The 24,753-nt window shown below is 40.6% G+C and overlaps 1 protein-coding gene and 1 long non-coding RNA gene across 14 annotated transcripts in view; one reads left to right on the top strand and one right to left on the bottom strand.

Moving 5' to 3' along the window:
- Positions 1-24,753, top strand: part of FOXP1 (forkhead box P1) — a 627,798-nt gene that overhangs the window by 403,457 nt on the left and 199,588 nt on the right. The window lies entirely within an intron of this gene.
- On the bottom strand, positions 11,352-14,614 carry LOC113881059. Its single transcript, XR_003507919.1, has 2 exons — positions 13,928-14,614; positions 11,352-12,749 (listed from the first exon to the last, which is right to left on the bottom strand). It is a non-coding gene; the product is annotated as an uncharacterized LOC113881059 (long non-coding RNA).

The following is a 24,753-nucleotide window of genomic DNA, read 5'->3' as shown; positions in this document are numbered from 1 at the left end:
CCCATGTGCCAAAGCCAAGAGCGAGATCCTCAGTGCCAGCCCTGAGTGAGGCGTGGGTGTCATTCACATATTTTCAACTGAAAACTGAATAGAAAATTATTTGGCATTTTCTACTGATCAATTAATTATGTGTCCATTGGATAAAAAGTATTAGAAGATGTAACTAAGAAAGCAGAAAAAGAAAAAGCATACCTAGTAAAATCTCATTTTACAGAGACAGCAACTGTTGACATTTTTGTAGATATTCTATAGCTTTTCAATTTTAATATCATGGCTTCACATTTTTACATATTTCTTTCCCATTCCCACCATTTAACTTTATAGATTAAAAAAAAAATAGCTGTTTTTTACGGAAAACATTTCGGTAAAAGCGTTTACCAAGGGAATTGTTTGTTCTTGGTTCAGTCGCTAAGTCATGTCCTGCAGCACGCCAGGCTTCCCTGTCCTTCACTATCTCCCAGAGTTTGCTCAGATTCATGTCCGTTGAGTCGATGATACCATCCAACCATCTCATCCTCTGTTGTCCCCTTCTTCTCCTGCCCTCAGTGTTTACCAACATCAGGGTCTTTTCCAATGAATCGGCTCATCACATCAGGTGGCCAAAGTATTGGAGCTTCAGCTTCAGTCCTTTCAATGAATATTCAGGGTTGATCTCCTTCAGGATTGACTAATTTGATCTCTTTTCTGTCCAAAGGAGTCTTAAAAGTCTTTTCCAGCACCACAATTCAAAGGCATCAGTTCTTACTGGGGAATGGTTAGGATTAATTCTCTTATACGGTAATTCACTTGTTCATGTTAATTTTAAATGTATTTATAGCTGTAAGGGAAAACCTGTGTTCTTAGTTTCAAATTTCATAGTTTAAGGGCTAATTAATACTACCTCTTTTCCTGATTTTCCCCTCCCCACCTTCTCCCAGATTCACCAAGTAATTCCATATTTAGGCACATTTGTTACAGTTTTTGCTTGGTTTTTGTTGTTTGTTTGTTTGATTAATTTCTGTTGGACAACAGTTGCTTTACACTGCTGTTAGTTTCTGCTGTACAGCAAAATGAATCATTTTGCTATATGTGTACACATTTTCTCTCTTTTTTGTATTTCCTTCCCATTTAGGTCATCACGGAGCATTGAACAGAGTTCCCTGTGCTACCCAGTAGGTTCTCATTAATGGCTCAGTGATAAAGAGTCTGCCTGCAATGCAGGAGACATGGGTTTGATAATCTGGTTCTACAAGATCCACTGAAGGAGGAAATGGCAACCCACTGCAGTATTCTTGCCTGGAAAACTCCATGGATAGAGGAGCCTGGTGGGCTATAGTCCATGGAGTTGCCAAGAGTCAGATTCCACTGAGTACGCGTGTGAACACACCCACACCCCCACACACGCACACATCAATCCTAGTCTCCCAATTCATCCCACCTCCCTTCCCGTGTGTTATCCATAAGTTTGTTCTCTACATCTGTGTCTCTGTCCCTTTTGTACATAGATTCATCTGTACCATTTTTTCTGGATTCCACACAGAAACAATATTATACAAGGTTTTTTTTTTCTCTTTCTGACTAACCTCACTCTGTATGACTGTCTCTATGTCCACCTACATCTGCAAATGGCACAATTTTGTTCCACTTTGTGGCTGAATAATATTCCGTTGTATATATGTACCACACCCTCTTTATGCATTCCTCTGTTGATGGACATTTAGGCTGCTGCCACGCCCTGACTGCTGCAGATCGTGCTGCAGTGGACGTTGAGGTGCACGTGTCTTTCTGAATTACGGTTTTCTGCAGGTGTGTGCCCAGGAGTGAACTGGCTAAGTGAGGAGCAAGCACTCAACACTGGATGATGGTTGATAAGCGACCCATTTTCAGGAAATGAGTGTGTTTCCTCATTTGATCCAAATATCTTGAACATCCTTCTTGTCACAGATTTTTTGAGGCTTGAAATGACTAATATCAAAGATAGTAATGGTATTAAAAGTAGTAGTAGTATTGATAGTAAATTTATTGAAAGCACCTTTCTTCCTGCCTAGAGCGGTACTCCCTCGTATTTTAGTACCGTTTGTACTCACAAGCACCCTGTGAGCTAAGTAATCTTAAAATTCCTGTTTGTCCTAGAAAGAAACAATTGGCTATGCAAGTTCATGCGTCTTATACCGGGACAGGCCCAGCTTGTAACCCATGTGTGCCCACGTCCACAGCCTGATCCCTTCAGTCCAGCGTGTGGTCCCCTCTGGTTGTGTTTACTGTGGTGGCCAGCAGACGAGGCTGCTCCCACTGTCCTTGGCCACCTTCCCCATTGTGAGTACCCTAAAAGGCTATCTCATTCAGAACTCTTTCACTTCTTCCCATCTTATTTTTGCTCAGTCAAGTAAGAAAATCCCAGGTATTCCCTCCCCCTTTTATCTTTAGGTTGAGTCCTTATTTTTCATGAACATGCCCACTTTTAAGCACCTGTGCCTTGTAACTTGGATTTGTTTCTTTCCATTTTTAAGGCCAAGTCCTGCTTCACACTTATTGCCTGCATCCTCTTCCTCCTCTTAATATTTATTTATTTATTTGGCTGTATTGGATCTTAGTTGTGGCATACAGGATCTTTACTTGCAATATGTGGGATCTAGTTCCCCAACTAGGGATTGAACCCCAGCCCCCTGCATTGGGAGCATGGAGTCTTACTCGTTGGACTACCAGAGAAGTCCTGCCTGCATCCTTCTAATGAACACCCAAGGAAAAATGAGCTTGATTCCTTCTCTTCCCCAAACACTTCTATTGGAAGGTCTTTGTTTTCCTCCAGAAATGACAGAAATTCAACAGCACTTGTGGTAAGGTTTATAGCATGCTGCTGACAATAAAGCTCAAGCATGATGGTTCTGAAAGATCTACTACATAGCTCCAACATGGCAACTTGTCGGATGCCATATGGCTGTCACCTTAGCTACTCAGGGGCAAGGGAGTGTTGACTTTTAAACAATGGGAAATCTGGCTGGACTAATAAGTCTGCACATAAGAAGCTGTAATCTGTGGTGGTTGCAATAGCTATTTTATAGACAACTTGAAAGCAACCTTTTGGGTTTGGACACGTTTCTCTTTCTTGTTCTTTTGTTTGGGTCCATGGAACCAGAAAACTTAAAACTGCAAACTTCTCCAGGTGCCCCAGACAACTGTCGCTGACTGACAGGGCTGGGGAAGTACCTCTGTGTTTTCTCAGTATTACGTAACAGGCTTGAACCCTTTCCCCAACCAACAAAAATGGATTGACAACACAAATATATCTGGTACTTTGTATTTCTTTTGAAAATTGCTCAAGCAGCTTCACTGATAAATGAGTTAGTCCTTTTGAAGTCGCCACAGTCATTTTTTGTTGTTTTACTATCTGGAAGAATATATATATATATATTTTTTAATTAAGAATAACTAGTCCTGTGGAGGTAGTGTCCTTTACTCCCCAAGCAGTGTTTTGTGTTAATGTTTCTGTGGCCCATGTTTTGCCTGCATCCAACATCACTCCAGTCAACAAAGAAAAATGGCTTAGAGCAATAAATAAAAGATCATACTCACTAAGAATGTGTGCTGGGACTTATGGTGGAAGTTTTAAAGATTCATAACCTACAAGTCAAACTATGTACATTTCCCTGGCAGCAGAGCATGTGTTTGTTTCCTGTTTGGGAAATAGTCTTAACTTTCCTGGCTTATTTTGCAAAGTCAGCTGATGGCACCCAATCTTTGCTTGATCCGTTCAGTCAGCTCCCATGGTAGTTGGTCACTATTCTGGATCAACACAGAGGCCCAAATACTAGACTGCAACAGATCTAATGGAGTTTATCTCTATCTCTCACCTTGAGAAACAAAACAGCAGGTCAGCTTTTCACACAAACTCTGGAGCAGGCTTGGAAAAGCATATTTCTTTGAAAAGAAGTCAGAATTTGAGAATTTCTCCCAGTTTCACTGTCTGAGAGCCAGGGAACCTCAGTTCCTCCAAGGTGTCACCATGGCCACGTCTGTGTTGTCGTCACAAAAGAGGACACACTTGGTGGGCTGGAGAAGAAAGCCAGGCTATTTTCAGTTCCAAGTAGCCAGGGCTGAAAAAGTGCAGGTCTCGGGGTGGCTCGCGTGTTGGCTTCTCAAGCTATTTTGAAAGTTCAGAATAGGTCCCATTCCACCCAATCTCCTTGCAGGATCATTATTTTTCTCCAGAAGCTTTCGTAGAACCGTGATCTCTCCTAACAGTTCTTTTTATTTATGTATTTATTTTTGGCCAGGCTGTGTATCACGCAGGATCTTAGTTTTCCAACCAGGAATCAAATCCTTGCCCCTGCATGGAACCGCAGAGTCTGAACCACTGGACCCCCAGAGAAGTCCCTCTCCCACAATTCTTTCTTATGTTTGAGTAGGTCTTTCCTTCTGCCCCTTGGTACAGGTGCTGAGCTCTTTCAGAATCTGTCCTTCCTGTGCGGCTGATAGAAGGACTTCATTTTGTCACTTTCACACATTTATCTTTTCCCACTTGGCTTGTGTGTGGCGTCTCCTGTATCCTCAGTTCTTTTACTCCTCTCCAAACCCAAGCCCTAATATATAGATGTGTGTGATTACTTCTCTCCTTTTTCTTTCTCTGTTAGAGTTATAGAATTTTTTAAATTCCTTTGATGATCCAGCCTCACATTTTATGGATAAAGAAGCTAAGCACAGACAAAGTGAAGGCTTTGTCCTTTGATTAACGTTTGCATGGACGCCCCTGATGTGTTTAGAAACAATCTTCTGGGATAGGATGTGGGCCCTTCTACAATCTGTCAGCATGGATAAAGTCAGAAGTTCATTCCTGCGGTTACCAGCACCATTAAGAACTAAGTTTGATACATATAGGGTATAACTGTGTGACTGTGTGTGTGCACATGTACATCTGTTTAGAAGTTTTTGTTATCAGTTATTGGGAAGTGGATATTTTTCTTCACTGTAATCTTTCTAGAATAGGGCTTAACAAACTTTTACATTTACTTTCAATTGTAACCCTTTTTGGCTCTGTGAACTCTTCTGTCCTGTTGCAAATATTCTGTTCCAAAGCTCCCATGGTACATAAATGGACATCACCATGTTTCAATAAAACTTTATTTACAGAAATAGTTAGTGGGCTGGATTTGGGCCCCAGGGCAGTAATTTGGTGACACCTGCCCTAGAGGATGCAGAGATAGTGGCCCAAGGAAGTTGTTTCTGGTGACGTTCTTCTGCTAGTCACACCAGACCTTAAGACTGGTGACTTTTTATTTTTTTTCACTTTCATCGTTAAAAATGAAAACAAAACTTCCCAGCTCTATCCTTCCCGCCACAGTTTGTTTCCCAATTCCCATTCCTTAAAGCTTCATTCACTGTGGTTATCCTGCAAGCCCACATTTTCCTGAATGCTATTGGGAAATAAGCAAAGACTTCCCAGAATACACCAGCAACCCCTTGTAAGATGACTTCAGCCCTCCTCCCCTCGTCTTGCAGTTGTCAGACTGGCAAGAGGTAACCTCTGTAATTCCTTAGTAGACATTCATAGTCTTCATAAACTGGTCTCCCATCATCCGCCTCCCCACTCTCCTGTGGCCTTTTATTGGTTTTGTACTTGGAATATGTAACATCTTAACTGTGAATCAACCTTGGTCCTTGTCTGATGTGTGCAATGTATGGTTTTACTAATAGGATAACAATGTGCTGCATCAACAGATCATTTTTTCTCTTTGATGCTTGCAGTACTTTTCTGCTGGGCAAAAGGGAAACAAACAAAAAACAAACTTTTTTTTTCCTTTGAAGATGCTTTTCATTCTAGAAACTTTGCAAATGGGGTCAGATTGGTCTGATGGTTGGAGGTGAAGAGAAATGAGGATGGAGACTTTGGGGTTAAGGGAGTGAAGCTGACATGCCTTTCTGGCTGATTGTTGCTATCAATCCCCCATGTCAACTTCTGGGGAATATTTAGCGTATTTGACTCATGTTCTTAGGCAATAGATGAGAAACTCCTTCTGTGAGAGAGGAAAAAAAAAAAGTGACCCTGAATCAAAAGGAAAAAAAAATGACTTTTCAAGTTTGGAAAATGTAAGGGCTCTTTCTGCAAATATGGTCCCAGAATAGTGATGGGAGTATCAGCCAGACTAGGTTTGAGTTTTGCTGCTGTAAGTCACTCTGATTTATAGTAAGCCACTAACTCTTTGAGCCTTGGGAAACCACTTCCTTTCAAAGGTTCCTTTTGCTTCTGAAATCACATGCTGTTTATTTTCTCATTTGTGTCTGATTAAATTAGAAATCATGCTCCATTTTAGATATTGCTTCTTGGTTGATTTTTAGAAATTTTAGTATTGAACAAATCATCAGTGGGCACTCCAGACCTTTAAAACATGAATATCCAAGCAAAAGTGTCCTTTAAAATGCCAACAGTGAGTCAAAAAGGAAGAAGGAAGTTAGAGGCAGTCCTCATTTTGAAGACAGATCCAATCAATGAATTAGGATTCAAACTCCTAGAATTTAGTCAGTGTCCTGACACCTTGTAGCTGGGAGACCTTAAACAGTCGCTTCATCTTAGTTTCTTCGTCTAAAAGATAAAGTTAATAATAACTGTCCTGCACACCTCAGAGGGGCTTTAGGGGAAGTAAATGAAGTATCATTAGGTCAAAATGCTTGGAAAGTGATGAAACTATATAAATACAAGGTTCTTCGTTGTTAAAATGTGGTTTTCATTTGCATTCTACTCTTTTCAGGCTTTTGCATGTTTTTATTTTTTTGTAAGCTTTTTTTTTTTTTCATGTGGACCATTTTCTTATTGAATTTGTTACAGTGTTGTTTCTGCTGTTTTATGTTCTGATGTTTTGGCTGTGAGGCCTGCGGGATCTTAGCTCCCCAACCAGGGATCGAACCCTCAGCCCCTGCATTGAACCCCTGACCACCGGACCGCCAGGGAGGTCCCTCACATGTTTTTAACATGTGATACATTCCCCTCGGGTCACTCATGTGCCATGACTGTGTGGTTTTCATGCCTTGGAATTTCTATCCCTGGGTATTTTCCATTGAATAATGCAGCATATAGCCAATTGGGAAAAGAAAGCAGGCATCCAACCATTTTTCCAAGGTTTTAATTTTTATTCTCTCTTTCTCATTCATTTAGTGTAGCATATCAGAGACTTTCAGGTTTAACAAAAAAACCACTGTATGAGTTTTCTTTTATTAAAAAAAAAAGGAAGGACTCATCTAGAGCTTCCTGGAAACAAAAGCCAGGTTATCATGATGAAGCAAAGGAGGAGGCTGCATGAGATTTGGCAGGAAGGATAACGGATTGGGTTGTTACTTATCAAAGGAATATTTGCTGTTGGCCTTAGTATAATAATGTTAATGAGATTATTAGGTGGAGGAGATTTTCAATAAATAATTGATAAGGATTAGAAACTGCCTTTTCTGCAAATAAACTTCAGAATAATTAATATTCATGGACTCTGTTTGTCAACAGAAAAATGTAAATGAAGAGTCAGTCCCATCACCAGACATGTATCCTGAAGGGCATCTGTAAGATAAGGGTTAAGGAAGGAGAGAGGCTGGCTTCAGAGCCCAGGCCCAGACCCCAGCCTTGTGCAGTCAGTCCAACTTTTCACATCTCAGCAGACAGATTTTCCAGTCTCCGTCTCCCTCTGAAAGAAGCCCCGAAATTCAGATCTCTAATAGATTTTTGGTTGTAGGGTATGAAGGACAGGAAGAGGTAAGAGAGAAGGCGTCTTGCTAATGCAAAAGCAGTGTACTGAAAGTCACTTTTATTTCTTATTTATAATCTACATGCACACTCTGGATAATAGATGACGCTGTTCATTCAGTACTTAAACTTCAAAGTCGAGCGAAGGCATGGATGACAGAGCCGGGAGCGGGGCTACAGAGGTGCTCACAACAAGAGGAAAAATGCCTGTTTACAGGATTGCAGTTGTTAGCACGCTTCTCTTCAGATATCGTTCCCCCAGGAATAGCAAGAATATGTGCAGCGCGAACAATGATTTAACATCTGAAAATGGTCCTTAAAGAGTTTCTGTCTAGTAGTAATGTGATGAAGGCTTCTGAAGGGAACCTGGGGACTTCATTTCTGCTATTTATCTATATGTCTCTCTGGTTTTAGTCGGAGATAATTGCATATTTAACCCCTTAAATAGCTTTAACCCTCAAGGTGCCAACTTTTTATACCCAGTGTGAAATGTGCTTTTCTCCTGGCAAAAGCAAACCTTGGAATTCCCTTGCCAAAAATGATTTATTTAAAAAAAAAATGTGAGTATGTATGTGTGTGAATGTGTGTATGGATGGATGGAAGGAAAGAAATTAATACCTGCGTTTAGGGATTAGAATTAGGTAAAGAAGCATGTCCTTGCTCCCCTGTTCATAAGGCAAACAGTTAAAATGCAAATATTAAGAGGCATGAAAACTTTTAAAGAATAAAAGGAAGAATGACAGAAACAGCTACCTTTTTATTTTGATTTCCTCATGGCTTGAGCTGAGAGAGAAAAGAGAAAGCACCAGAGACCCCAGAGAAGTTGTAGATGGACCCTAAATCAAGAGTGTCAAATTGTCGCTCGCCTCCACAATATGGTTTTCTCAATTAGTGGTCCTTCTGGGAGGCCTGCTTAAGAGCTGAAGCGAAACAAATATTAACACAAATTGTATAATTATATCACAATCCCCAATTCCTCCAAGATGCAAAGTGGTTTTCAGCTAAGAACACGCCAGCAATAAAACATCCTATAGTCAAAGGAAGCGTGCTCAAAGGCAGCCATGAGACTGGATCCGAGCGGCTTTCACAGTTTATTTTCATGGTATTTAAATTATGATACCAGTGGGTATTTTTAATTAGTGTGCACTTGTCTACATAAGCCATGTTGGCAAATTTGACTCATTCATACAGTAGTTGCTGTAAAAGAGGCCAGCACAGCCTGCAGGAATTAAAATTAAAAGTTTCTGCAAGCTGTTGTCGACATGACCATATCTCATTAACTTTAAAAATGGAGATTATTTGCCTGAAAGCTTGATGTGACTAGCAGTAATCAAATATTAGGCTCAGCGGAGTGGAGGGTGGGGAGCGCCATTGTTGTGATATACACCACTAAGTGTTTTGCAGTTTACTTTAAATAGCAGTATAAGATTTGTGTTTTGACAAAAGGAATAAGAAAGAGAAACACAGACATATGGCCTTCAAAGTATTATTAGGATAGTTTTATTTTAGATTAAGCTTCATTATTTACTAAGTTTGCAGAAGACAAATGTGATTGTGCTGATGACTGATGCTTCTCTCGTTAAGGAGGCAGCTTGATGGTCTAGAGTGGCTCCCTCGGCTGCATCAAAGTTTCAGTGTTGGACACAGGGCCGAGCTCAGGATGGTCTTTCCTTTTCTCAACTGATAAATTGGCATGAACCTTAAATTGCACGTTGGATGCATCCCGTTGTTTTAACTGAATGTGATGAAAAAGGTGCACAGTAGTGTATAAAATGAGCCCAAAGAGGAGAGCCTACATCCTACCTGCTTTCTAAATAGCTTCTTATTTGTACGAGGTGTATAAACAAAACATCTCTTTTTGCCAGTAATTATTAAGAAGTCTAATGCTGAAAACCCAGAGTCACTGAAATAGACAGTAGATGTGGTCCCATTTTCAGATCTCGTTTTATGTTTTCACACGCACAAAGGCACATTTGTAATGCAGAAGTGTAACTGTAAAATGAAGATGCATTTGGGGGAAAAGGGGGGAAAGAAAAAAGGTGCAGTTAAACAAAAGACTGAAGATCAAGTCTTATGCCTTTTTATGTCTCCGAGCTGAGAACATGTTCTGCATTTTACTAAAGGACCATGAGGCTAGAATGTAACTGGTTTTTGCATTAGGCTCTCCCTGGAGGTAGCAGAAAAATATCATGTCCCTGCATGAAATGCGAATGTGAAATCTACCAGAAAGAAATATTTATGACCATTTTATGCTTGATTAGGCTTGGATGACATCTGTTAGAAGACAGGGACTGGACAAAGAGAGAGCTGCTCGGGGGCAAATGTTAACGGAGTTGTTTAGACGACGCTAGGGCAGAAGCGTCCATTTACTGCCAGGCAAAACACAGGAATTGTGTTAGCAAGAGTGCGGCTGACAGGCAACCCCTAGGGTGGAGGCACTGTAAACTGACTCAATGAAATAGTCCAATCCAGCTGTTGACAGTCAGTGCACCGCTTCAGTTTATGGGTAGGGACCTAGGCAGAAACCCTGGTCCCGTAACTTCCCGGGAGCTGGTACCTCAATAAAGTTACACACATGTGACTCAGCTGTAAAAGGAGATGATCTTCCCTTTTCCAAGTGAGTTTTACATTCTCCTGCCAGACAGACTTAGCAGTACCAGGAAGCATTTCTCTATCTCTCAGCGAAAGGAGAATTAATTAAATGACACAATTGCTTCTGGATTCTTCTACCACTGAAGTGCTTTTAAAAAAAAAATTATTGAAATATAGTTGATTTACAGTGTTGCGTTAGTTTCTTGTGTATACCAAAGTGAATCAGTTATACATATATCAGTGTTTTTTAGATTCTTCTCCCATATATAGGACATTACAGAATATTGAGTAGCATTCCCTGTGCTATCCTGTAGGTCCTTATTAATGATCTCTTTAGTAGTATGTGTATGTCAATCCCAGTATCCTAATTTATCCCTCCTCCCCTCCTGGCCATAAATTTGTTTTCTATATCTGTGACTCTGTAAATAAGTTCTTTTGTACCATTTTTTTTTTTTAGATTCCACATATAAGCGATATCAGATGATATTTGTGTTTGACTTACTTCACTCAGTATGACAGTCTCTGTGTCTATCCATGTTGCTACAAATGATTTTATTTTGCTCTATTTTATGACTGAAGTGAAGTTTCTTTTCTTATGCTAAGTCTACCCATTTCAAAAAAGAGAAATGTAGGCCCCTCAGTTTTATAGAAGCACTTCATCACTTTAAACAGTACAAACGTTTGCCTGAAAAGAGAAAAGAAAAGTTTGCCAACACTGGCAAACATTTTATCAATTGTTAAACATTTCAGTGTTAAAGTCAGGACTGTTTGCCTGAAGCAAGGGCTCTACCAAGAGTGGAGGTATGAACAGTTATTTCATTCTGGTTCTTTTCCCAGCTTCTCTTCCTGTAAATTTTCTCTGTCTGGAATGCTGATGGGAAATGTTATTTTGTTTTTGTTTGCAGCAGTTCTGTTGTTTTGATTTTGTCTGAGTGGTATGGAAAACAGTACGTCACTTAGAGTGGGTGTTTTGTCTACCGGCCATTTGGCCATTGCACATATATTTCTCATACTTATTACATGATGACAAGGGAACCAAAAAGGAACAATTTTCCAGTTGAATTTTTTCTTTCCAGTTTAATAATAGTGAAAAAAGAAAACAAGGTTAATAGATTTAGCAGTTTGATGGTACTTAAGATGTGATAGCTGACTTGAGGTGGTTTTGTTTTTTTTCCTTCGTTCCTGTGGTTCAGGGCCTATTTAGGCGAAGGGGAGATTAATGCATAGATCAGTTTCTATAATAAACTGCCTATGGATCGTGTTTCACTTTTTGCAGAGAGTTGTGAAATACTGTAATTTAAGTAGGAAAATTCATAAAAGGATAATAAACAATTTTAACATCATTCCTGTGCTTAGCTTGGAATACTCTGGCCCTGGTTTTAGGCCACATGTAACATAACCTCTACCGATAAATGGATTTTAATTAAAATGAATCGAAATGAAATTTGGATGAAAACCCAGAATACAAATCTCGAAGAATAACTTAAGGCTGTTTACTGGCTCGGTTTGGACATGCTTTATCTGAAATCATTCTCCACATTTGCAATGTTAAGGAACATATTGCCAGAGTGTAGAAGTTAGCTCTACAAGTAAGTAATTTTTGGTGTAGTACAAAAATATAAAATGGAAACGATGATTAATTTTTCAATTTCTCTCTGCAGATATCTAATCATTGTAGCCATGGACTGCCAAAGGCTCCCATTAAAGATTTAAAATGCAAGAGGAAGGTAGACTCCAAAAGATGGGATTTGGGATTAAATAATGTAAAATAACTTCAGGGCACTAGTGAAAGAGTAGCTATTGGCACAAGAAGAGATTCACTCAGACTTTTTTTTTTTGAGAGCCACTTAAAATATTGACACCAACTTACATACAGTGTCATAGACATGATATTAATAAAATGATTTACAATACTGATTAAAATATGAAGGTATTTTTGTCTTTAGACATTCATTTATACTAATTAATAATAATAGTAATAACAGACTGGCAGAAAAGCTCCATGGAAATTCACATGACTGTTTTGTACACTTTAAATATTGCTCTCTTTATTAAAGGCCTGCAGTGTTACACTGAATATATGTTGCTTCTGCCTTGAGAATTTTAATATTAGTTGGGGAAATGTAGTATTTGGGGGGTCACCCGTGTATGTACAGCATGATTTTCTTCAAATTAAGGGAACTTTTATAATCCCAGTAGAAGGGGACATCACCGCCTCAGTATATAAAAGCTGTCAGTAAGGTCCAGCCGGGCTTCTCCGAGCTCCGCCGTACTGTCTTTATCACTTTGCTCAGTTCCACATAATAACATCTTCATCTGAGATTGCTGTGGCACAGGGGAACTGCATTTGTTGATCAAATTTGGCTGGATAACACTGTGATCTCGTATCCTGAAGTGCGGAGATGTGCCTGGAATATGTAAGTGCAGAGCTGGCCTCTTGATTGATTGATTCTGCCTGTCACAGAACAAGATAACCGGATCAGTAAATACTCCGTGCACTTCAGCATCATCTCCACAATCAGAAGTGAGAGCATCATGGTGCTGGAAAACACCGGGGCATCATGGGAATGCACACAGCTCAGAGTGATCCCCAGGAACCTAGATACACACGCGCGCACACACACACACACACAGAAGATTCTTTGTGTGTGGGTTTTCAAAACAGCCTACAGAAGAGTCTTTTCTGTCTGTTTAGAACGCTTCCTGGTTATAAAAGTCGAGTTTATTTTGTAGCTGTCATCTTGGAGGTGTTCACCATTTATCATAAAAAGTTGTTATTTGAGTTGTGTTTACAAAGGAGATTTCTGATGCAGATTAGGAAGACGGGGCTGGATAAGAGGTCAGTAGTGGTCTCAAGCACAAAAGGCGCTTGCACCCAAGATCTGCTCCTATGAAAATAAACTTTGTGTTTAAACAGATGGGCCAAACACATGTAAACAAGTTGTTTAAACTTTTACTAAATTCCCAGCGAGTGCCTTTCAAAATTAGCATGGGTTGCCAAATTTGGTGTTTAATTACACAGGGTTCAAGAAAAGTTGAAAGAAGGGAACTGTGTGAATCTTTGGGAGACAGGATGATGACAGGTCACATGGTGACATATATTATTCATGGTGCCTTGATGGTCCCCCTGATGGTGTTTGTCACCATGTCCCTTCTGTTGCCTCTCACATGCTTGTCTTTTCCTCCCATAAGACCCGAAGTGTCTTGAAGGCAAGGACTGACTGCCTTTTTATTCCTGTGTCTCTGTCCTTGGATTCCTGAAGACTGCCCTCTGCAAGCTCTCTAGCCCACAGCAAGTGTGTTCAGGAGGACTGAAGTGCTGGGCTCCCTTTCTGAAAGAGTTTGCAAATGAATACTTTGGAGATTGTCTTGGTCTCCAGGAGATGAGTGGTGTTATAACTTAAGGTTGTCCTTTAGGGGAATGTCATTGTTTTCTTAAAGTCAAGCAATCTAACCCGTCTTCTTTCATCTTGTTTTCATGAGGCCGAGTGGGAGATTGCGATCAGTTGCTGAAACTTGGTGTTTCTGTCACCACTGGCTACCTAAAATTACTGGAAGATACTGTTACTTCTCGTTTTCTGTGTGTGGAAGATTTTACCGGAAAATGCTAAGGAGGGTTTGTGGCCCCCTCACCTGTGAATCTTGCAGAGGCCTCCAGGTGACTCGTGGTATTCCATCGGACCTTCTAGTTGTCTGAGGTGCCTCTCAGGTGGTTGACGTCTAGCCCGTTGTAGCCCAGTTGCTCTTTTTCCTTTTTCTGTTTTGTTTGGCTGCAATCAGTCCTCACCCTCTTCCTGCCTCATAGTTTGACCACATGGATCACATGGCAAATTAAAGGGGAAGGTGGGGGTTAGGACCTGTTGTGAAGTCAGGAAAGTTCTGTCTCCGAATAAGTTTCTCCCATGGAAGGTACACACCAGTTACAACCAGCATTTCAGTAGAGATTTTTATATAGTGAGACCAGGTCTCACACTTAAGGAAAAATTATGACCGCTTTTGAAATGTCTGGTTAGTCCTTTGCGACTTACTTACTTTTTATTTGGAATGATTAAAAAAGCCTCTTGGCAGAACTGGTCTCCTTTCTTAATTTTTTGAATATAAAGAAGCTTAATTGAGTTTAATGTTTCTTAAACCAAAAAAAAAAAAAAAGTGAGGTGTTGATGATTTTAGAGAAGTCCTTCTGGGAAACAGGTTTTGATTCTTTTTTCATAAAAAAAAAAAAAAAGTGGCATTCCCTTTCACTTTGGTGAAAGCTATTCCTAGTAACGTTTTATAAAATCATTTTCTTTTCAGGGTGTGTTTTATTTCCTTTCCATCTCTTTCAGGAAAGAGAAAGTGTTTTTTATTGGATATTTTTGTTTCAGTCCTGTTTCCATTATTTTTGCCAAAATTCATGGGAGTTCACTTTCCGTTTAAATGCCTGAAATATTCCTTGAAGAATCTGCATTTTGGGACAACTAGGAAAAAGGCTATGTAAATTGGTTTAAAGAAGAAAAACAGTTGTGACTCTAGTCAGCTTAACCACTCACTTTTTCCTTTACTTTATAATTTTGGAGGCAAAAAATTTCAAGTGTAATGGGCTGCGGGTGGGAGAGGGCATGAGTTGGAAGTTCTAAGGAAGTTTGGTATTTGTTGTATGATAAAGCGTATCTTAGTTTTCAAGTGAAAGGAATGAGTAAACTTTATTCCTTTAAAGAAAGAAACAGTCAGTAGATTTGTTAGGAGAAATTACAAAACTGATTCTTAAAAAAAATAATGTACACTCTCTTGTGAAGTACTCTTGGCTAAAAGATGTTGGTGAAAACCATTTCCTAGTTTTTGAATAGACTGTATAAATAAATATGTTTGTCTTTTGGGCATTCTTGGGAATTTATATTAGGAAGTTTCTGTTCTGATGATATTCCTTTTTTTTCTTAAGCAAAGTGTGGTCTGTTCTGTTTTAGAATCAGCTCTCCTTTGATTACTTTAAATTCAGGATTTTCCAGTATGTAGACACCATCCTAGTGTTTTTCTAATCCTTATATGGAACCAAAACCATTTGCGATGGGCTAGTCTTTATCTTTGAACCAGGACTATAGATTTCTGCATTTGGGGGGTGGAGCTGATGGGTTGGTATTTTGCTTTCTGTCTGGAATCATATAGACAGACTCACATTTGACTGATGAGACATTGATCCTTGATCTCCCAGTCACCGTGGTGAAAAAGAGGGAGCATTTTCTCACTAATATCTGTGGGTTACCGCTTTCTAACATTTCTATTGTCTTGAGAGAAAATTTTTAAAACTGGTGAAAAATGGGCAAGTGTGTGGCTTATATGAAGATTATGCTGCTCCAAACCGTGGGACTTGTTTATTTTGGCCAGCTTCTGTGGCAAGACTGACATATTTATGCAGAAAGCTCATATTTAGTATTAACTTGGAATTTTGCACATCTGAATGGTGAAGGAAACAGAACGCAAGATTTCACTGTTATTCATGTTTTTCCTTCTTCTTCTGAAGACACATAGAGAAGACACATTTTCTCATCGTCTCCCCATGCTTGGCCACCTGAGCCTGTGACCAATCAGATTGCTTGACAGTGCTGCGGCGGCTGGGCTCTAAAAGCCACCACGTTTCTCCCAAAAGAGTTAATAAAAATGTTCATTGCTCGAGGAAAGCCTATATACAGTAGTCTGTTTGTCCTGTGTTTCAACCACCTGAGTCACAGCCAAAAAAGCAATTGTCTACTACATATTTCAAACAGATGCTGAGGGATAGAATGGGTGACCAGAATTCACAGCAATAAAACCCTACTCTCCAAGTTCCCTTGAAGGAAGTGAACTCGTAAAACTTTTGCTGCTGACTTATTTGTCCAGGCCTTTGAACTATTTAACATTAATTTAGCCTACAAATCATTGGCACCTCCATTTTTCATTGAAGTATCAGGGCCTGTTAAAGACAGACCTTCCAGGGTGTGCCTGGAAGAAAAAAAAAAAAGATTCTGGAAGGAGATCTACTCATTTAACTGTTATTCATGCACATTGTTTTTATTGAAGCCAGCCTTATGTACATTCAGAGTTCTTTAACTCAGAAAGTAATTCTTTTGAGTTTATGTTTGCTGGTGTGTGTGATTATAGAAATGTAATCTGTATAGATTATAGAAATGTAATCCATGTAGATGGGCCACCAGCTTGCTTTTTTTCCTTCCATTTGTTTCTGTTGTATTGATACATCTTCTAATAAGGAAAAACAGACCAGTGGCCTTGGAAGAAGGATGGCTGTAGTGATTGGAATAATAAATACTACCAGGAAAATTAGAGGAAATGTGAAAAATAATGGAGAGATTTACTCCAAACTGAAGTGTCTTGTAGCTAGAATGTTGGTAGCATGTCATACTATGTTCATCTAGGGGCTCTGATGAATTAACCAGAGTAGATAAAGGGTACCATCATCCAAAGGAAGCTTTTTGGGGTTCCTTTCCATCTACTTAGTAGCAGTGGATGGCGTAGAAATTGCTTGTTTCCTAAACTTTCTAAAAGAGCAGTATTCTCTCTTCCTACCATATCTCTTATCTAGTTCCTTATAGCTTCAGAACTTTTAAATGGCTTTCTTTTCTTAAAGCTCAGAAGAAACCTCAGAGAACATTGGAAATAAGAAACGAATGGGTCAGATAAAGCTTGCAGATGCCAAAACACGTGGCTTTTTAATTTTCATCTGACACTTTGAAAATCCAGGGAAGACTCTTCTGTCTCAAGTGGGTTCTGCATATACATGTCACCATCCCAGCTCCCCATTTGATTTTCATCACAACATGTATTATAAGCTGAAATGATCCTAGAATGATGTTCTTATACATTGTCTTTTGCTTATAATACGTGTGAATGTACTTCCAACAAGGTGACAGCTGTGTCACATTCTTTGCTGCATCCCTGGCACATGGCATGTAAAATATCTCACCAGAATGGACAGTTACTCCAAAAATCTCAACTATCTTTTTAAAATAATTTAAGTAAGTAATTGGGTGGTGGGGGGCGCCTTGCTGAGTCTTCATTGCCGCATGGGCTTTTCTCTAGTTGCAGCAAAGGGGAGCTACTCTCTGCTTGCGGTACGCAGGCTTCTCATTGTGGCTGCTTTTCTTGTTGCGGAGCCCAGGCCTTTGGGCACACCACCTTCAGGAGTTGGCGGCTCCTGGGCTCTAGAGCCCTGGATCAATGATTGTGGCACACAGGCTTAGCTACTCTATGACAAATGGGATCATCCTGGACCAGGGATCAAACCCATGCATTAACAGGTGGCTCTTTACCACTGAGCCACCTGCGATGCCCCAGCAATCTCAACTCTTTTAATGGGAGACATCTTAATGGAATGGGCTCCTCCTTCAGTTAGAATAGAACTTCTGGAAAGATGGTATTGATAATGCATATTTCGAAAGAGACTTAAAGACAAAGGCTGTGGGAAGAAATGGTTAACCAGAACTCCAGGCTAGTATTTAGTTGCATTTGTCCAAATATTTTAGCCAGGTTCAGTTCACTGAGTATCTCTTATACCCTGTAATTTAGTATACAGTTTCAGCTTTCTAAATAATGGCTTGCTAATGGTAAATGTTGTTTAACTTTCTAATTCAGGAGAGCTACCTGTTCAGCAGAATTTTTAAAATTGTAAGTGATGATTGAAACCAGGTTAAAAAGCACTTAAGGTACATTTGACTGACGGCTTGGCGTCTCCTTGGATGGGCCTGTGACTTTCAGTCTTTTTGAATCTAAATATAAACTGCAGGTAGGGATTTTTCTCATTTGGTTCAGAACTACAACGTATCCTTACTTAACAAGGTTTTCCCATCTGGGTAAGTCATGCATTATTTTTTGGTTATTCTGATCTAAAATGTTGACTCTTCTCTCCACTGCCTTCAATTATAGATGCTCATAACTGTAGATTTTTTTTTATGTGAAGTAGTTCTTACAGTCTCCTGATTCCCTCCAAGACACTATTTTTTAAATCAGACTAAAATGATCATAATCACCTAACAGATCTCTGTAGCCTTATTTGATGCAGTCATCCAAACTTGATTTTTTTCTCTCTTAAGCACAACTCTGATCACTTTATTCTCTTCTTTCCTAATTTAACTATGAAATTCAGTCTAAACACCTTAGCTTGTTATGTGGGAAATAGATGGATTAAACGTAGTCAGACGACACCGTAGAGGAAGGAGATGAGGGGAACGGATTGCAAGAGTAGCATTGGCATATAGATACTACCATGTGTAAATAGCCAGCTGGTGTGAAGCTGCTGTTAGCACAGAAAGCCCAGCCCAGTGGACTGTGATACCCTAGAGGAGTGAGATGCGGGGAGAGTTGGTGGTGGCGGCGACGTGGAAGGGAGGCTCAAGAGGGAGAGGATATATGTGTATGTATGGCTGATTCATGTTATACAGCAGAAACATACACAACATTGTAAAGCAATTTCACTTCAGTTTTTTTTTAAAGTAGAAAAAAAGAAAACCACCACACATGTTCTTTGCCACTTGTGTCATCAAGAGATGGAGTCTCACTCAGTCCCACTCACATTCACCTTGGACGTCCTTTCGTTTGTTTTGGCCAGTCCAATGTAGTGGAAGGGCCATCATGCGAGTTCCAAGTTTGGGAGCTTCCTCCTTAGTTCTTTTGGGGCACACTACCATGTAGGGATGTTCAGGCTAGACTGCTGGATGATGAGAGGCCACTTTTAGGGGGAAAGAATGGAAATACTCACATCTTGAGGGTCAGATGAGCTCCCAGATGAAAGCAGTTGCACAAGCGATCCCCTGCCAAAGAAGAACCGCCTAGCTGAGCCCAGACAGTCCTCAGATTTTTAGGGAAAAAAAAAAGTTTAATCATCCCAAGTTTTAGGGTGGTTTGTTACAGAACTATATATTACTGAAACAGGAACCTTGAAAATCAGGCCTAAATTTCTCCCTCTTGTCATATTCTTTGTTTTCCTAGGCCTTTCTCAAATGTCAGCCGAGCTTGACTCAGAAGCCCACATAAAAGGTTAATGTTTCCCTCTGCTTATGCCTCATCTTCCACTTGGACCATCTTTACCCTCTCTTCTTTTCAACTTGTCACCTTTCTGAAGCTTAGTCACCTCCCTCTCTAGTCTTCCTTTCCCAAAGCCCCCATGACTCAGTGACTCGTGACCCCTCTTGGCCCTCTGTAGTCCCAGCTGCATTGACCTGGGCGTTGGTGGGAAGATGACAGTTAGCTCTTTGGGCACATCACATTCTCTGTGTGGGACTTAATTCCCACATCTGTGAAATTACTTGTCTGATTTGTCAAACCTCTTTCTACCTCTTCTGTTCTAGAACAGAGCTGCCCAACAGAATGTTCTGTGGTGGTGAAAATGTTAATATGTCTGTGTTCTTCCATGCCGTGGCCAGTATAGCTCTCTGGCACTTGAAATGTGTTTAGTGCAACTGAGGAACTGAATTTTTAATCTCAGTTAATGGCAGTTACTTTAAATGTAATTAGCGACATGTGACTCTTGGCTTTATATTTTTGGGCTCCAAAAATCACTGCAGATGGTGATTGCAGCCATGAAATTAAAAGACGCTTACTCCTTGGAAGGAAAGTTATGACCATCCTAGATAGCATATTCAAAAGCAGAGACGTTACTTTGCCAACAAAGGTCCGTCTAGTCAAGGCTATGGTTTTTCCAGTGGTCATGTATGGTTGTAAGAGTTGGACTGTGAAGAAAGCTGAGTACCAAAGAATTTGAAGTGTGGTGTTGGAGAAGACTCTTGAGAGTCCCTTGGACTGCAAGGAGATCCAACCAGTCCATCCTAAAGGAGATGAGTCCTGGGTGTTCATTGGAAGGACTGATGCTTGAGGCTGAAACTCCAATACTTTGGCCACCTCATGCGAAGAGCTGACTCATTGGAAAAGACCCTGATGCTAGGAGGGATTGGGGGCAGGAGGAGAAGGGGATGACAGAGGATGAAATGGCTGGATGGCATCACCGACTCGATGGACATGAGTTTGAGTGAACTCTGGGAGTCAGTGATGGACAGGGAGGCCTGGCGTGCTACAACTCATGGGGTCACAAAGAGTCAGACACGACTGAGCGACTGAACTGAACTGAACTGAACTCTTGGCTACCACTGAAAACAGTCCATAGAATTCTGTGGAATTGAAATGAAAACGTCCATGTTTGCATAATGCCAGCAAAGGTTTAGTGTTTGATTTTCACAAGAGTATCAGAACTTACTCTTTGGGATACTTTTCAGAACCACAGATACAAATGACCTAGAGGCTGGATGTTTCCCCAGTGCCTGACCTCCCTCTCCTTATCTGACATTTTCCTTGGCTTTCACCTTCACCTCTGCCTCCAGCCAGCACTGAGCCCACTCTTCGCTAGGAGTGTAAATCATCCCCTACTTTTGATCACAGCTCAGGCAGACACCAACAGCTTGATGTGGAATTGTAGTTTTTTACAAAACCCCAATAGGCCCAATGTTGGGGACGGGGAGAAACACAGACACAGCAATGTCAATTGAAAACCAGCCGGGTGGCAAGCGCAGTGCAGTGTAGTGGGAATGGAGCTGCCTTCGGCCTTTTGGATGATTGGGGACACAGTAGAGATATTGTGAAATTACCTCTTTATTGGTTCTTGAGCCTTCTGCCGTAAATGACTCTTCTGGAAGGAAGAGAAGAGAATCCCGGAATTCAGCTTGTATTTAAGACATGCACTTGACAGTTGTACCTTCAGTCTGTAATTTAGCAGAATGGGACCTGAGGGCATCTTCCATTGGGCTAATTTCCCATCTAAGCATCGTTATGTTAACCAGGGCTTCTGTGCTCTTGCTTATCTTTACTCTCATTTATTGCATTATAAGTAATGTTGGTGAACCGATCCAGTGGATCTTGCTAAATCTTGATCTGTTTCACCCCCTCAGTTCTTTGGGGAATGGAATATTGGAGAAAATCTTATCACATTTCTGAACCAACAGTTGAAATAGCATAAAAAAGGACTAATGAAGGTCCTTGGTCTCAACTTGACTTCCACAAACCAATAAGATCTGTTTACACTCAAGGCAAATGAGTTGTTTGGGTGAAAAGCTCCCTGTAGACTTTTTTTCCTTCAGTATATTACCCAGCATAGTCAGGTCTGGTCTAGAATTGACTCCTGTGTTTCACCAAATTCACTTGCTGCTTTTCCTCTTGCTGTAATTTAAGACAGACTCTTCTGTCTTCTCTGGTGAGAGACGATAACTTGGTGACTCCTTTGTAATAACCCATCATAGACTTGAGGTAGGCAGTTATTAAGTTGCCCCTTGCTGCTGCAGCTAAGTCGCTTCAGTCGTGTCCGACTCTGTGTGACCCCATAGACAGCAGCCCACCAGGCTCCCCCATCCCTGGGACTCTCCAGGCAAGAACACTGGAGTGGGTTGCCATTTCCTTCTCCAATGCATGAAAGTGAAAAGTGAAAGTGAAGTCACTCAGTCGTGTCCGACTCCCAGCGACCCCATGGACTTCAGCCCACCAGGCTCCTCCATCCATGGAATTTTCCAGGCAAGAGTACTGGAGTGGGGTGCCATAGCCTTCTCTTTTTCAGGCTAAGTCATCATAGCCCTTTTAACCTTTACTTGGAGCTTCCATTTTCCATCGTCTTGATTATTCTATTTGCCTCTCTCTGGATTTTTTTCCAAACTTTTATAGTTTTCTGAAAACATGCCATCATAAAGGAGATCCTTGATATCTTGCTCCCAGTTTCTGCTGCTGTTTTGATGCATCCAGTAGACTTTTTCTTTTAATTTACATTTTTTAGTGGGGGAGTGTGACCTGTGGACAGACAGAGTAATTCAGAGATCTGATGACTTTTTCAATCCTATGTTTATCTGTATTTTAATTTGGGAATCCTTTTTATATTTGACTACCTTGTTTATTTTTAAATTATTTTTTATTGAGATGTAATTGATATAACATTAAATTAGTTTCAGTTGTATAACAATGATTTGATAAATGTGTATATTGGCAAACTGATCATCACAGTAAGTCTAATTAACATCCATCGCCTCACATAGTTACAGGTTTTTTATTAGTGATTAGTACTTTTAAAATTAATTTTTATTGGAGTCTAAGTGATTAACAGTATTGTGTTAGTTTCACAGTGTATAGCAAAGTGAATCAGTTATAGGTATACATATACCCACTTTTTTTTTTTTTTGTAAAGATTCATTTCCCATACAGAGTATTGAGTGGAGTTCTCTGTGTTATACAATAGGTGATGAGTACTTTTAAGATCTGCTCTCTTAGCAACTTTCATTAAGTCACCATGCCGTATGTTACATCCCCAGGACTTACTTACTTTAAAATTCGAAGTTTGTATCTTTTGACCTCCTTCACCCATTTTGCCCAGCACAAGCCCCATCTCTGGTAACAATTGATCTGTTCCCTTGTGTCTTTTAGTTAATTTTCCCTTAGACTGAGTATATGGTATTATTACTTTATTTATTTATTTTGTGGCTGTGTTGAGTCTTAGTTGCGGCACACGGGGCCTTTTGTTGCGCTGCGTGGACTCTGGTTATGATGCACAGGCTCAGCAGCACCACGGCATGTGGGATCTAATTCCCTGATAAGGAACTGCAAGCCAGAATCTTAACCACTGGGTCAAGAGGGAAATCCTATATGGTATTATTTTATAGAAAGACTGGTTCTCCATTGCCTCTACTGTATGTGGACAGCTGTGGTTCAGAGTGGAAGGGGCAGTGAAAGGGACACGTGTGTTGATTACTGAGCTCACGTAGGCCCCAGGGTCTCTGCTCAGTGTCTAAGCTGTTCACTCGTGAGTTAACGTGAATGAATCAGAAGAAAGAGCCCAGGAGACCCCCTGACTTTACCTGAACTTGTCTTTTTCTTCTGTTCTCTTATCAGTCACTTTTATATCTTCCTAGCAAGGTCAGGATCTCCAGTCACTGCTATTATTCATTTCTCTACTATCTGATTCTCTGTTTCCTACCTTAGAACAGAAGCTTTGTGAAGACAGGAAGCTTGTCTGTCTTCCTAACTCATGTTTGCATCACTAGTGTGTAGCTAGCTATCTCTTGATGGAAGGCAGGAATGAAGGAACAACTTGGTACCAGAAAATTTCCATTTTTGTCTTCATAATGCTCCTTGTTCGCTGTAACACTGGATAATACACTTAATATTGCTGGTATTTGTTTCCTCTTCTTTTGAAAGAATAGCTCAAAAGATACGTTGAAAACATCTGTAAGTCTCAACTTTGCCCCTAAACTAGGAGATTTCAGATTCACTGAACTGACTTACCTTATGAGGTATAGGTGAGTGGGTAATTTATCTATTTATAGTTAAGAAACATGTGTTTCGGGGTAAATTTTTTCATGCTGCCTTCCTTATCTTTTCAATATTTTGATATTATTTTGTTCCTGGGCCCAGAGAACTGTTTGTTTTTTTTTTTTTTAAGGTACTGAGAATTTGGAGGCATTAAGAATTCTTAAGTCCTTTCTGTGTTAGATAGACTAGTTTCGATCTCCATGTTGTCAGCAACCTTTTTGGCTTCTATTCCAACACTCCGGGGCTCCCCTGGTGGTTCAGAGGGCAAAGCGTCTGCCTGCAATGCAGGAGACCAGGGTTCGATCCTCTGGTCAAGAATATCCCCTGGAGAAGGAAATGGCAACCCACTCCAGTACTCTTGCCTGGAAAATGCCATGGACGGAGGAGCCTGGTAGTCTGTGGTCAATGGGATGGCAAAGAGTTGTACACGACTGAGCAACTTTACTTTTCTCCAACACTCTAAAACTACTTTGAAAATCTCTACCTATTTAGTTAATTTTCTAACATTGTTCTGAATGGTCTGCAACCAGAGTCAGGTCCAGGCCTAAACCAGTTGACCTCATTAACAAAAGATGGCATCGTCCAGTATCCTCACGATCCTCTGGCGTAATCCTCAAGAGCTGCATACAAGGTGCACACTCAGCCACAAGTCTGTGCTCTTCTAGTCCCACTCAAACCAGTCTTCTTTCTAGGCCTTGCAGCTGGCTTTTCCCCAGTCAGCTCTTGGTCAAGATAGCCACCATGTGCCCCTGCTTGTCCAAACCTCTCCCTGGCCAGTTTGGCTGCCGACACCAGTCTTTGCCCTGATATGCTGATGTGAGGAGCCCCACCCTCCTTCCTGTGCTTCCTGACCTCCTTGCTGGACAGAGAAATGTATCAGCATCACGCAGATTCTGCCTCCCTCTTGGAGCATTTCATAAATTCTAGATGTTAAACTAGCCTGTAGGCTCTAAAATCTGATTTCTTTGAATGGTATTAAATTACCAGTTATGCTCTGGCCTCTGCTCATGACAGGAGAGCTTCTCCTGCATTTTCCCTTCCGCCAGCACGAGACCAAATTCCCAGCAGCTCCTCGAACGTTCTGTGCCTTTGCACACACTAGCCTCCTTCCCCGAAATCTTCTTGAATCTGCCCTCTTCCCTTGCTCTTTTTTTCCC

Source organism: Bos indicus x Bos taurus, chromosome 22, assembly GCF_003369695.1.
Source record: "Bos indicus x Bos taurus breed Angus x Brahman F1 hybrid chromosome 22, Bos_hybrid_MaternalHap_v2.0, whole genome shotgun sequence".
Classification (NCBI taxonomy): domain Eukaryota; kingdom Metazoa; phylum Chordata; class Mammalia; order Artiodactyla; family Bovidae; genus Bos; species Bos indicus x Bos taurus.
Note: the sequence above shows the minus strand (reverse complement) of the source record. Positions and strands in the feature narration are given on the sequence as shown.